Raw genomic sequence first — 11,334 nt, 5'->3', positions numbered from 1 at the left:
AAGAGACTTCTTCTATAACTTCTTCTTCTTTAGTTGACGCTACCTGAGTCGACTTCCTAACTTGAGGGATAAGAGTGCTCAATTGTGGACCAGAAAACATCCCCATAGTTCCTTCAGAGGAATAAACCTGTCGAGCTTCAGACAGGATATTTTCCAAGTCAAAGCCGATATCATAGAAATCCAACTCTCCAGCTTTCGGAGAAGGAACATAAAAAGGTGGTTCTGTATCTTGATCGACGAATTTCTATGTCAACAGTACGAGAATAATATCTTCATCGACGGATTTTTGTGTCAACATTTTGATGAATTTGTGTGTCTAATGTCCAGAAACAATAGTGGCAGTTGCAACAGTCGATCCTAATCCATATGGTGGCCCAGATTCCTGGTGAGTTTCAACATCACTAGGAATAGGCATATAGCGAATTTGAAGAGGGCAAAAATATAAAGATCAGGTGGTAGTCGAAAGGAACTTAACATTGAAAATCTAAACAAAAGAAGTACTAGTAGAGATGAGGTCGAAGTATGAGATGCTATTGTCGATGATGGATTCTGAGTCAAAGTCAGAACAGGAGTAGATGGACTAACAATCTAAGTAGTCTAAATAGGCTGAAGGAATTCTGTTTCAGCATGAACTGGCTGATCCACTTTTCGATAAGAAAGATTGTCGATATCAATAATTTGAGAGGAAGTCCCTTTCTGGGATTGCCTCAACTGCAATATATTAGAAAACAATAAAAAATTACAAGTACAAGGTGAAAACAGTTGCTACAGACATCGTTAAGCATATACCGTCGAGGTTACAGGTCAGACTTTTTGAAACTTTGGTGTTTCAACTCTCATCAGAATATCAATAGGACCACGCTTCTTTGAGGTAAGGGTTGCACCACTCGACCTTCCTCTTCTTCGACCTCCCCTTGTTTGGTATTTTTCTTGGGGGATACGTCTTCATCAGTATCCCAGTTTTCCTCAATTGGTTATGGGTCAGTAGAGTGATAGGTGTCTGTTGAGTAACTAAAGAAATCAAAATGGTAAGGTGAGTCGAGTAATGCCTGTGAAGTACTTGAAAAGAAAAAGATTTCTTTTATGTACTCACCTTTGGTTTTCTTTGACACTGTCTGCACAGTAGGAAAAATCATATAGGAAAGGGCTTGATTGACAGATGTATAATGAGTAGAAAAATATTTTGACCACCATCCATGAAAAATCAGGAGTCGACAAGAAACAACAATTGATATTCAAATACTAGTATTAAGCCGACATCCTTTGGGGTTCATCTCAAACATCTTGTCAATTTTTTTTCTCTCTGATACCTTATAATAAATCATTTGTGCCTCAGGATTGAGAGACAGAGAAGAAAGAAAGGCTTAGGCCAATCCAAACTGTTAAGCTATGTACTGGGAAGAAGAAATGACCAGTTTCTTTTTAAGAGCCCATGTTGATTCATGAGGTAAGCCAACAGGAAGGATTCGAGGAGTTAAGATCCTAGCCCACATATCATCAACTATTGACTGATTCTCTGGCTGAGAGCTAGTAAAAGCAATGTTCTAAAAACTGGACTGGACCGACCAGTTGAACTGGTCTGACCGTGAAAGCAATGTTTTAAAAGCAATGTTCTCCTGGTCACCGTCGTTCGCACGCTTAACAACTCTCCGTCGTCCGTCGAAGGTCGATGCTCACTGCTAGTGCTTGTTCTTCGTGTTTTATTATTGTCTGTTCAGAAATCAAACCCTGTTCGTGCTTGTTCTTCGATGGTCAGTGATAGTCATTTCTAGTGTTTTTGTTTTCATTGCTTGATGATTATTGATTAAGTGATGCGGTGCTATTTTCTTTTTTTACTTTATGCTTGAGATTGGATGCTCTGTCAGTGCTTAGTGCTTGTTCTTAGCTGATTGGCTTTGCTCACTACTCTGGCTTGTTCTGGCCTGCTCTTGATTGATTAACTCTGTTACTGGCTTATTGATTGATGATAAATTGCTACTGATAAGCTGTTACTATTTTGTTAGGGATAAATTGTTACTATTACTGATAAATTATTAGGGATTACTTGTTACTATTTTGTTATGTTTGTTACTTAATGCTAAAATGGAAATCAAATCAAATGCAGTTTGTTGCTGAATGATAATTTTTGTTGCTAAATGCTGTTGGTAGTATTCATTTTGTGCTGCTATTAATTTTCTGGTGGTTCTGCTGCTGTTTTTAATTTTGTGAATGATTTATTAATTTCAGTTATGGATGATAGTATTAACCTATTATTTTATGCTATTAATTTCAATGAAAAATTTGCCACAGATGTTGAGGGACTCTTAAGCTTATATGAAGCTTCACATCTTAGGATTCATGGAGAAGACATATTAGATGAAGCTCTTCGATTCACCTTAAATCCATTACTCTTATGAACGTTATTTTGTTTTATTTTATTTTTCAATTTGATGATATCTTTGATCTTTGTTTCCTATGTTAGTTGGTGTTTGTTGATGGCCTAGAGTTTTGAGCTGTTTGTTAGATGAGTTTAGTTGTGATTCGATAATTGTTATGTTTTGAGAAGGTTTGGTTCAGTAATTAGGTTGAGCTTGAGTTTAGATTGTGATAAATTTTGATAATTATTATGTTTTGAGAAGGTTTGGTTCGGTGATTAGATTGAGCTTAATCGTAGAAGAGGTCTTGCTACTCAGTTGTAAGATTGTAGAGTATTAACTTATTAAATGATTAGAATTGCATTTTGTTTGAGCAGTGTTGACCTATTAAATAGTATTCAGTGATTGGAATTGCATTTTGTTATAGATGGTGATGATTTTCTTATGGAATGACTAAGTTTGTATTAGACTACAAACATGTGTTAGGCATTTATTTATAATTTATTTATTATTTTATTATTAAATGGTTTTTCCGATTAGACCGTGGTTGAACCGGTTGAACCAATAAACCAGTGAACCAGTGACTAAAATGATTCGATAACCGGTTCGGTTTTCAAAACCTTGAGTAAAAGAGTTAAGGCACGAAATAGAAATGGGTTGAAATGGGAATCGGTTTGGGAAATAAGAAATATTGTGGTCTTCTTTAATATCAAACAGAATCCTAACAAGGTGTCCAAAGGCACCAATGGGAGACATGGTCTTTGGTCTCATCCATGAAAGTTGGGAATGATGAATACCATCGATTGGAGTGTTAGGAACTTTAGAATCAGAAGTTGTGAGTCGAGGTTCAAGAACAGGTTTGAGCCACAAATTTACAATCCAGAGGGGACCAAAAGGGTTTATCAAAGGATTTCCTTGTCAAATTTCACCAACAATCAAGGAAAGTGTTTCATAAAGCTGACCCAGAATCAAGGTAGGAAGGTTGATGAGTTTTTTGTGATGAAGCATAACAGCCAGGGGCAAGTAGTTGTTCTTTTGAATTTAGATTTATTTTGAGAAGAAGACAAAGGAGTTGAGCCAAAGTAAGAGAAAAGCTACATGCTCACTGTCAGAAATAGAGTCTTCATCAGAACCCATGTTGTTTTGAATGACGCTTGATATGGAGTTTGAGTTGAAATTAATGTTAAAAGCATCCTCAAGGTAATCGGTCGACCATGATACGAATTCACCATTGAGTGGTAAGCCGTTTAGGGTCGAAATGTCCATCAAAGTCAGACCAACATTCCATATGGAAAATGAAAGTTATTAGTGGTAGAACACCAAAAGTATAAACTAGCTCCTAGTAAATGAGCAATGTAAGAAAGGTTGAAGGTAGCTAATTCTAAGGCATGCACAATATTCAGAAATTCCTACATCAGTTTATACAAAGGTGCAAGTCAAGACATCCAGGTCGAAAAAAAGGGGCTCAAATCCCTAGGGGGAACAATTCTAAAGACTTGACCAGCAAAGTATGAACCCTTAACATTCTTGCAGAAAACCAATGGTAAATTATTTGGGTGTGATGGAAAGAAAGAAGAAATAGAATCAATTTATTCTTGGGCCTAAGAAGGAATCCATAACTCCATTAACTGAGAATGGCAGGAATATCCGACGACACCAGAGATCAGAGGTCTCTGCCTTTGGGTTTAGGGCTCTCAAAGCTCCATTTTCGTTGTAGAACTATGCCACTTTAGCCATTAATAGAGGAAGGGGAATGAATTTATAACCTTCCTCACGAGGATGAGGAGCAGCAACCATGGTTGCCGAAGAAGAAGCAGCAGTAATAGCTAGCAGAGAACTTGAGTAAGGCATATACTGGGAAGCTATAGAAGACATGTTGTTTAGTGAGAAAAGAGATTAGGGTTTTCTAAGGATAAGGTTTTTGAAAATTGGAGATTATTTGATTGCAAAAGTAATGATGGAGTGAGGAGTACTCTATTCAAGAAACGGCTCATTAAAGCCTAGGGAACGTTATGTATTCCAAGAAAAGCGCATGTCATTTTGAATGATGCGTAACTGTCCTTTCAAATTTTGATAATTTGAAAAGGTTGCAATGCCTGGTACAAGGAATATTAAAACTTGTATTTTTGAAAAAAATAAAAAGTTTTAAAAGGGAAATTTGTTGGTAAAAAATGAGTTTTTCTCGACAAGAAGGCATCTTGACTGCCAATGGTTTCAACTACAGAAGCAGAAATAGGCAAGCTAAGACAAAGAAAGATGGTACAAAGAACGTCGAAGGCAAAAGGTAGTTAGTAACTTTCCCTGAGCATCAAGGCTTGCTGCTCGACCTTCAAGTTAAGTCGAAGACATGGATGCGAGGTTTGAGGAGCAAGTTGAAGAAAACGTGGGACTTGAAGACCAAAGAAGACGTGGGTGTCAAACTTGGGGGTCAATATTCTTGATAGTCAAGGCAATGTCATGACTGATAAAAAGGGAGAAGTATGATAGTGGACAACGTGCTCTATGACAAGACCATATCCATGGCCTATAAATAGTAGAAGCTCAGAAGAGTTATAGGACTTCAATCAAGAACACTAGATCATCACAAACACTCATAAAATTCCTAGTCTCCGCGACGCAACGAAAAAACAGAGTGCAAGTGCATGTGAGTATTAGAAGTCAACTTGTTACTTGTTTTCTTTTGTTTATTTGATTAGTTGTCTTTCATTTCTTTATATTTTGTCATTATTCTCTTTTCTTTACGATTTAATTTTATTTTTCATTGTTTTTAAACTTATTTATTTATTTATTTATTTATTTATTTTACCATTTTCAATATAAATTTGTCACTAGTAATTTTGACGCAAGTCACTTCGACACTATTACTAAGAAATTTTCGGATCGAGCTCACTCTTTTTTAGAGGAATAGTATCTTTTCCCCGAATTGAGATCCTGATACAAGCTCGATTCGACCCCCTGTCGAGATATACCAAAAATCGAGTGAAACACATATAAAGAACAATTGCATTGTGTCCAACAACACCTTAGTGTTATTTGTTTACCTTCTGTCAGGAGTTGGAATTCTATATTAGATTGTTGATATCTTCACGTAACACTACCGAAACGCAGTGATTAGCCATGGAAAAAACTATGACTAAAACCAAGAAAATTTGTGGCGATTAAACATTAATAACGAATACATATCCGTGGCTAACAAGGGCGACACTTTTTCAGTTAGCCACGGTTTTCGGCCTGTTAGGCACACTTTTGTGATCCGTGGAGACATTTGAATAGCCACGGTTTTTACATTATTGTCCACACTCTAAACCATGGCTAAATGACAACAAGTATAATTTTGTAACAATTTTTTCGTGGCTAATATTGGCAGGCTGGGCTTTTTTGCCACATTTTTTCTATGGTTAAACATTGTTAGGTTATTTAGCCATGGTTTTTTTTACGGCAAAAAAAACATGTACAGGAAATATTTGGCAGGCTGGGTTTTTTTCCACGCTTTTTTCCGTTGCCAATATTAATGGGCTATTTACCAACACATAAATCCGTAGCTAATTTTTTTAATTAAAAAAACTCTCCGCCATAATTACCAATTGAATATATTTTTTTAAATTGTTATTGCATATATTTATTTCTATATATATACTAACATGTTAAAAATATTTTATAATAATAAAAACCATCAAAGCAACGATAATAACTATTAAAACAAAAAAATAGCAAACTAAGTAATAACGGTAAAGCATATGAATTGTTCATATATATAGTAAAGAAATAACAAAAACCAATTTCTATGATTCTGTACGACAAAAAATAAAAGTATCTCTAATAACAGTATAAACTAGATATAAATTATTATTAAAATAAACATGACATGAGGTGCATCAATCCGACTGAATGTGTGGCACAAAATCAGAAAAGGTAGGTACATCATCACCGTACTTATGTTGTAGAAATTTGTGGAGAGCTGCCACTTGATTTTTAGCTTCTTGAAGTTGCCTCTCTAAATCTGCAATAATATGCTGTTGCGAAGCACTGCTAGAACTTCCGCATATTCCCCCTCCAAAGATGCGTTTTGACTTACCAAAACCACTGGGACATGCAGTATTACTAAAACCACGTACTCGCTTACCATTCTCAAGACCACAAGCTTTTCCAATTGCATCATCTGGATGAGCCAAGAATTTTGAATGAATACCTTCGATTGCAACATGCTCTTGATCTTCAGGCAAATGCTCTACTATTTTTTCCTACAAACAAATGCACATCACATTGGAGTAAAGTATTGGCATAATTAAGGCATATAAAAAATATACAGCCATCTAAAAAAATTCAGACCCTCACAGCTAATCGTTGTCCTTCTCCGCTTACATAACTCTCATTTTTCTTTAGAAAAGTTGATACAATAACCTCGCTTCGACATACAGGCCTTCCCAATTTTTTCTCCTAATACAATAAATAGAATATTAAAGGTAATCACAAATTTAATTAAAACTGCTAATTTTATAGAAATAGTATAACAGTACTAGGCCTAACAACAAAAAAATACCATCTGAGTTGCTCGTCTAGAATTGCTTTTACTTCCACTGGCATGTGAAACTATAAGCTTCTCACAATTTCTGACATTTTGTAAACATTGTTTCTATGATTTTCAAGAATAAGAAACTAGTAAATAAATGTTACCAGATATCCATAATAAATATTCAATAAAAAAATTAAAAAAACATAGATTAAGTATTTACCTTTATTTTAGGGTCCATATAATGATCCACAAAAGCAGTCTATTCAACAGGCGGTATGTCTGAGGGATTCACAGCCAGAATTTCTACCTTTCTTTTGTTAGGAAAGAAGTATTCTCCTCGTAAATTATACTTATGGGCCTTTCATCTATCACCTAAGGTCCTCAGAGCCCATTTGACGCCAGCAGCATAATCAAACTCAAAAATTTTGCTTGAAATATTTTATAGAGGAAATCAATTATTAAATGACAACAAATTAATAAAAATGCACATCAAAGTGTAATAAACTTACTTCAATAAGTTTCCACTGTCTTTTTGTGTTATCTTCTGGCATCTTATCCCATCTTTTGATTGATATGGGACAAAATATAATTTGACGAGCTACTTGACCAAGAAATCTCACAAACAGGTTCGAGCTGTTATCTCGACCTTGTCCATCTGCATCCAACTCCATCATAACTTTTTCACTTTTTTCAAGGCCCAAACTTGAATCGCTGTCATCTTGCGAGTGATCATTTCTCCAGTAGAGGTGTCTGAATTAATGGAAGAACGTCAAGTCAAACTAAACCAAAATTAAAAAGAGAAAAACAAAACGGCATAGATGACAAACTTAAATTTATCAAATTAATTGCACGCATATATATCACTAATTAATCTAAATTGCATACTAATCTAATCTAAATTGCATACACATATCGGTACCAAACTAAATATAGTATTGACAATAAAAGCACGGTGGGTTGATAAGAAATTGTCTCTAGAATCCTGAACTTACCAATTAAACAAGTGCGGCTTTAATGAAATGAGAAATTAGATTATATGGTTCAAAGTTTCGTTACACTAAAAGAGGTTATCAACAAAGTAAACATGTATATTGCTAGTTTGTCCATGCATGATTAATTAAGATAAAAATAACATTATTAAAACAAAGTGTATAACAATAAGAACTAATTCAAGGCCAATAATTCCGACCACAACCAGTTACATTTTTATCCCACATATGACTTTTTCTTTATCATTTATAAAATGTATACATACTACAAGAAAAAATACTATATCACAGTATCCAATAATTTTAAAATATATTTATAGTTACACAAATCCAAGAGAAGGCAGGAAAAATACAAATATGCTTTGTACAGAGCAAACAGAGAAGGAACCAAAACTAAAGGGAGCAAAAACTGAGTTGTGCAAATTAAAAAATAGGATGAGAAAAAAATCAGCCAGCACAAGTATAACTTATAGAAAATAAAATCAACCACCATTGGGCTTTGTCTATAAACTCAATAGAGATTGGTGAAATTAAAAAGCATCTACTAAAAGAACACATAAATCAGCAATACAAACGGATCTGATTTGGCAAAGTGGCCACCTAATAAAAAAACTAAATACTCTTAACTTACGGTGAACTAATTGGAGCAAATTAAAGGACCACATGATTTCAGGATAGTGGACTAGAAAAATAAAGTAACTAGATTTAGTCACATATTGTTATTTCGGTAAAGCTAAACTAAAAAATGAAAATAAAAACTGGAAAAAAAATCTATCATTTAATGTTAAAAGACACTGCAGCTCAAGATATATAGATCAAGACATAAACAACAACATTAGGGATTTGGTAACCATTTCAGCTGAAATCAGTTCCGCACTCCGAGATGATGAAGCCTCTTAATTTGCTTAAAAAGATATTAAAAAAGCTACAGTGTAACATATGTATTTTATTTTATAGGAGGATTCAGATGACAAAATTTGACACCAATACTATTTCCTAGTTGCTCGAAAAGAGAAGTTAGAGTTTGAATAAACCTATCTTTGACCTTCACAAGCAGTGGCTCATTTTCATCTCTTTTATTCTTAGGTACAACAGGTTCTGATAGATCAATACCACTTTGATTTAACATCTCCGTCTCTGAAAATTCATCCCCATCATCATTGAGACTTATTTGTTCCAAACCGTCTTTCGAACTAGAGTTTATGTCATCACTTTGTCTTTGTAGCTCTTCAAGGATTGATTTTCCGGAAATATTATGTTTATGCTTCGTAGTATACTAAATGCCTGCAACACAAAGTCATAGACAGCGTAAAAAGAATTCAGAAAAAAAAAGTTAAATAAAATAGTGAGATAAAATAGTTCATATAATTGAAACACAATAAGTCAAACAATATAAAAAGAGTTTCATAAATGTCTCTACATTTAACTAAATTAAACATTACTAAGCATAATACCAATACAGCATATTCAGTAAGTCAATCATAGAGCATATTTAACAAGTCAAACTTAAATTCAAATTCAAAATATTTCCAAAGTTTCATCATTAATAATTGAAAGAAATCACTCATGTCCAACCATACTAAATCAGATGATTTCCTGCTTAGAAACTAGTAAATATATATTTGGTTCGGTTGGATAATGTTCCCCCGACCTTCTATAATCTCTTAAGTTTTAAACCCAAGCATGAACATCAAGAGTAACAAATCATATAACTATATTCAAGAATAGCCCCATGAATGATAAATTATTTAAGGTCTTTTTCGTCAAGATTTGAGTAGTTTGTCGTGATCATGCAAGAGAAGATAACAACAATATATAATAAAACCAAAGCTTAAATCATTAATTCGAGGGATGAAAGGAAATTTCTGCAGTAAATACAAATTTCTGAAAATATGAAAAACTATATCCACTTTTATAGTAACTAGTTTAATAGTAGTAAATTTTATAGCCTTTTTGGATTAGCATTCATTTTATATCAGTAAATTGAAAAGCCCAACATGAAAAAAATACCCGTCAATGTAGTAATGATGACTACGATTTCATTAAGTGTTAGAGATATCAATCTATTTGATCAAAACGTCACACATAAAATGCATCATGTTAGAGAAAAAATTATCGTATTAGGGATTCAAGTGCTAGGTTGCTGCTAGTCTTGTGCCGACCTTGGAGTTTCAATTGATGCTCTGTACGAGGCAGGCAATAGAAGGATAATTCCTTACAACATCAAACCAAATAATACAGACACATGCCCATTTTTAAATCCTCATTTAATCCCTTCCTTTTTTCTGAAATAGAGACATACCAAAAGTTGATGTCGTTGACGACAATGACGTTTAACAGTGTGACCGAGTAACAGCTGCGACCTATGAGCGCGAAGCACGACTGTGAAGGTCACCTGAAGTGCGAGGTCGGAGGCTATCAGAGGTGCGAGGTCTGAGATCGGAGGAGGCAGCCACAGGTAGGAGGTAGAGCAGCGTTGGCGAGTGAGAGCTGTGACCTATGCGCGCGTATCACGAGTGCGGATGTTGCCAGAGGTGTGAGATCGGAGGCTGACGGGAGTGCGAGGTTTGAGCTCGAAGAGATGGCTACATGCAGATGCAGATTAAGGCCGGCGAGTGAGAGTTCGAATGAGATTCAAAACTGAAAGATAAAAAAGGGGGGCGGTTTTGATTAAAGTTTGGGGTTTTGGTGCAGATTAAAGATGTAATTTGAATTAAGCTTGGTCTTTTTGGCGCAAATTCTCAAATTAAAATAAAATTATGAGTTTAGTTTCTTTGTGTATTTATAAAAAATTATTAGTGCATATATTTTTAGGAAAATTGAATTGATATTTATAATTATAGTACTTTTCTGTAAATAATAAATATAAGATAATTACATACTTTAAAATTAAATTTTATCTAATTTTTATTAACAAATTAAAAAAGATAAGATTATAGCATTGGTACCTAAAAGATAAATTCTAGAGCATTAGTATCTAAAAGATAAATATTTAAAAAAATCACATCTAAATTTACTTTTCAATTATTTGAATTAAGTTGTGCTTTTAAATCTTTATTTCACATTTTAATCGAAAGATTTTAAAATTAAGTCTTAGAAATAAAAAAATACTTTTTTCTAAGTTATATATAACTGAGGTTATTTTAGGAGAAATAAATTTTACTTTGGAATAATAAGTAAAAATTTCCTTTATCTTATTATAGATGTTAATTTGAATTTTGTTTAGTAAAGTAACTATAATTTTTAATTTAGAGTCAAATTTACACTTAAATAAAAAAATATTGAATTGTAAAATTTATAATCTTAAACTATATTTCAAAAATTTCACATAGTTATTAGAATTCGGAATTCTGCAACGTTGGATTAAAAAAATGGCATCAATAAAAAAATTAGAGTAGATAGACTTAAAACTTAATAATTTTCTGCCATTGGATTGAAAAAAAAAAAAGCTAAAATTTTGCACTTAGTTAGAAAATGA

This window comes from Arachis duranensis, chromosome 1 (genome assembly GCF_000817695.3).
Source record: "Arachis duranensis cultivar V14167 chromosome 1, aradu.V14167.gnm2.J7QH, whole genome shotgun sequence".
In the NCBI taxonomy this organism is placed as follows: Eukaryota; Viridiplantae; Streptophyta; class Magnoliopsida; order Fabales; family Fabaceae; genus Arachis; species Arachis duranensis.
The sequence above is the reverse complement of the archived record's forward strand: the minus strand, read 5'-3'. Positions refer to the sequence as shown.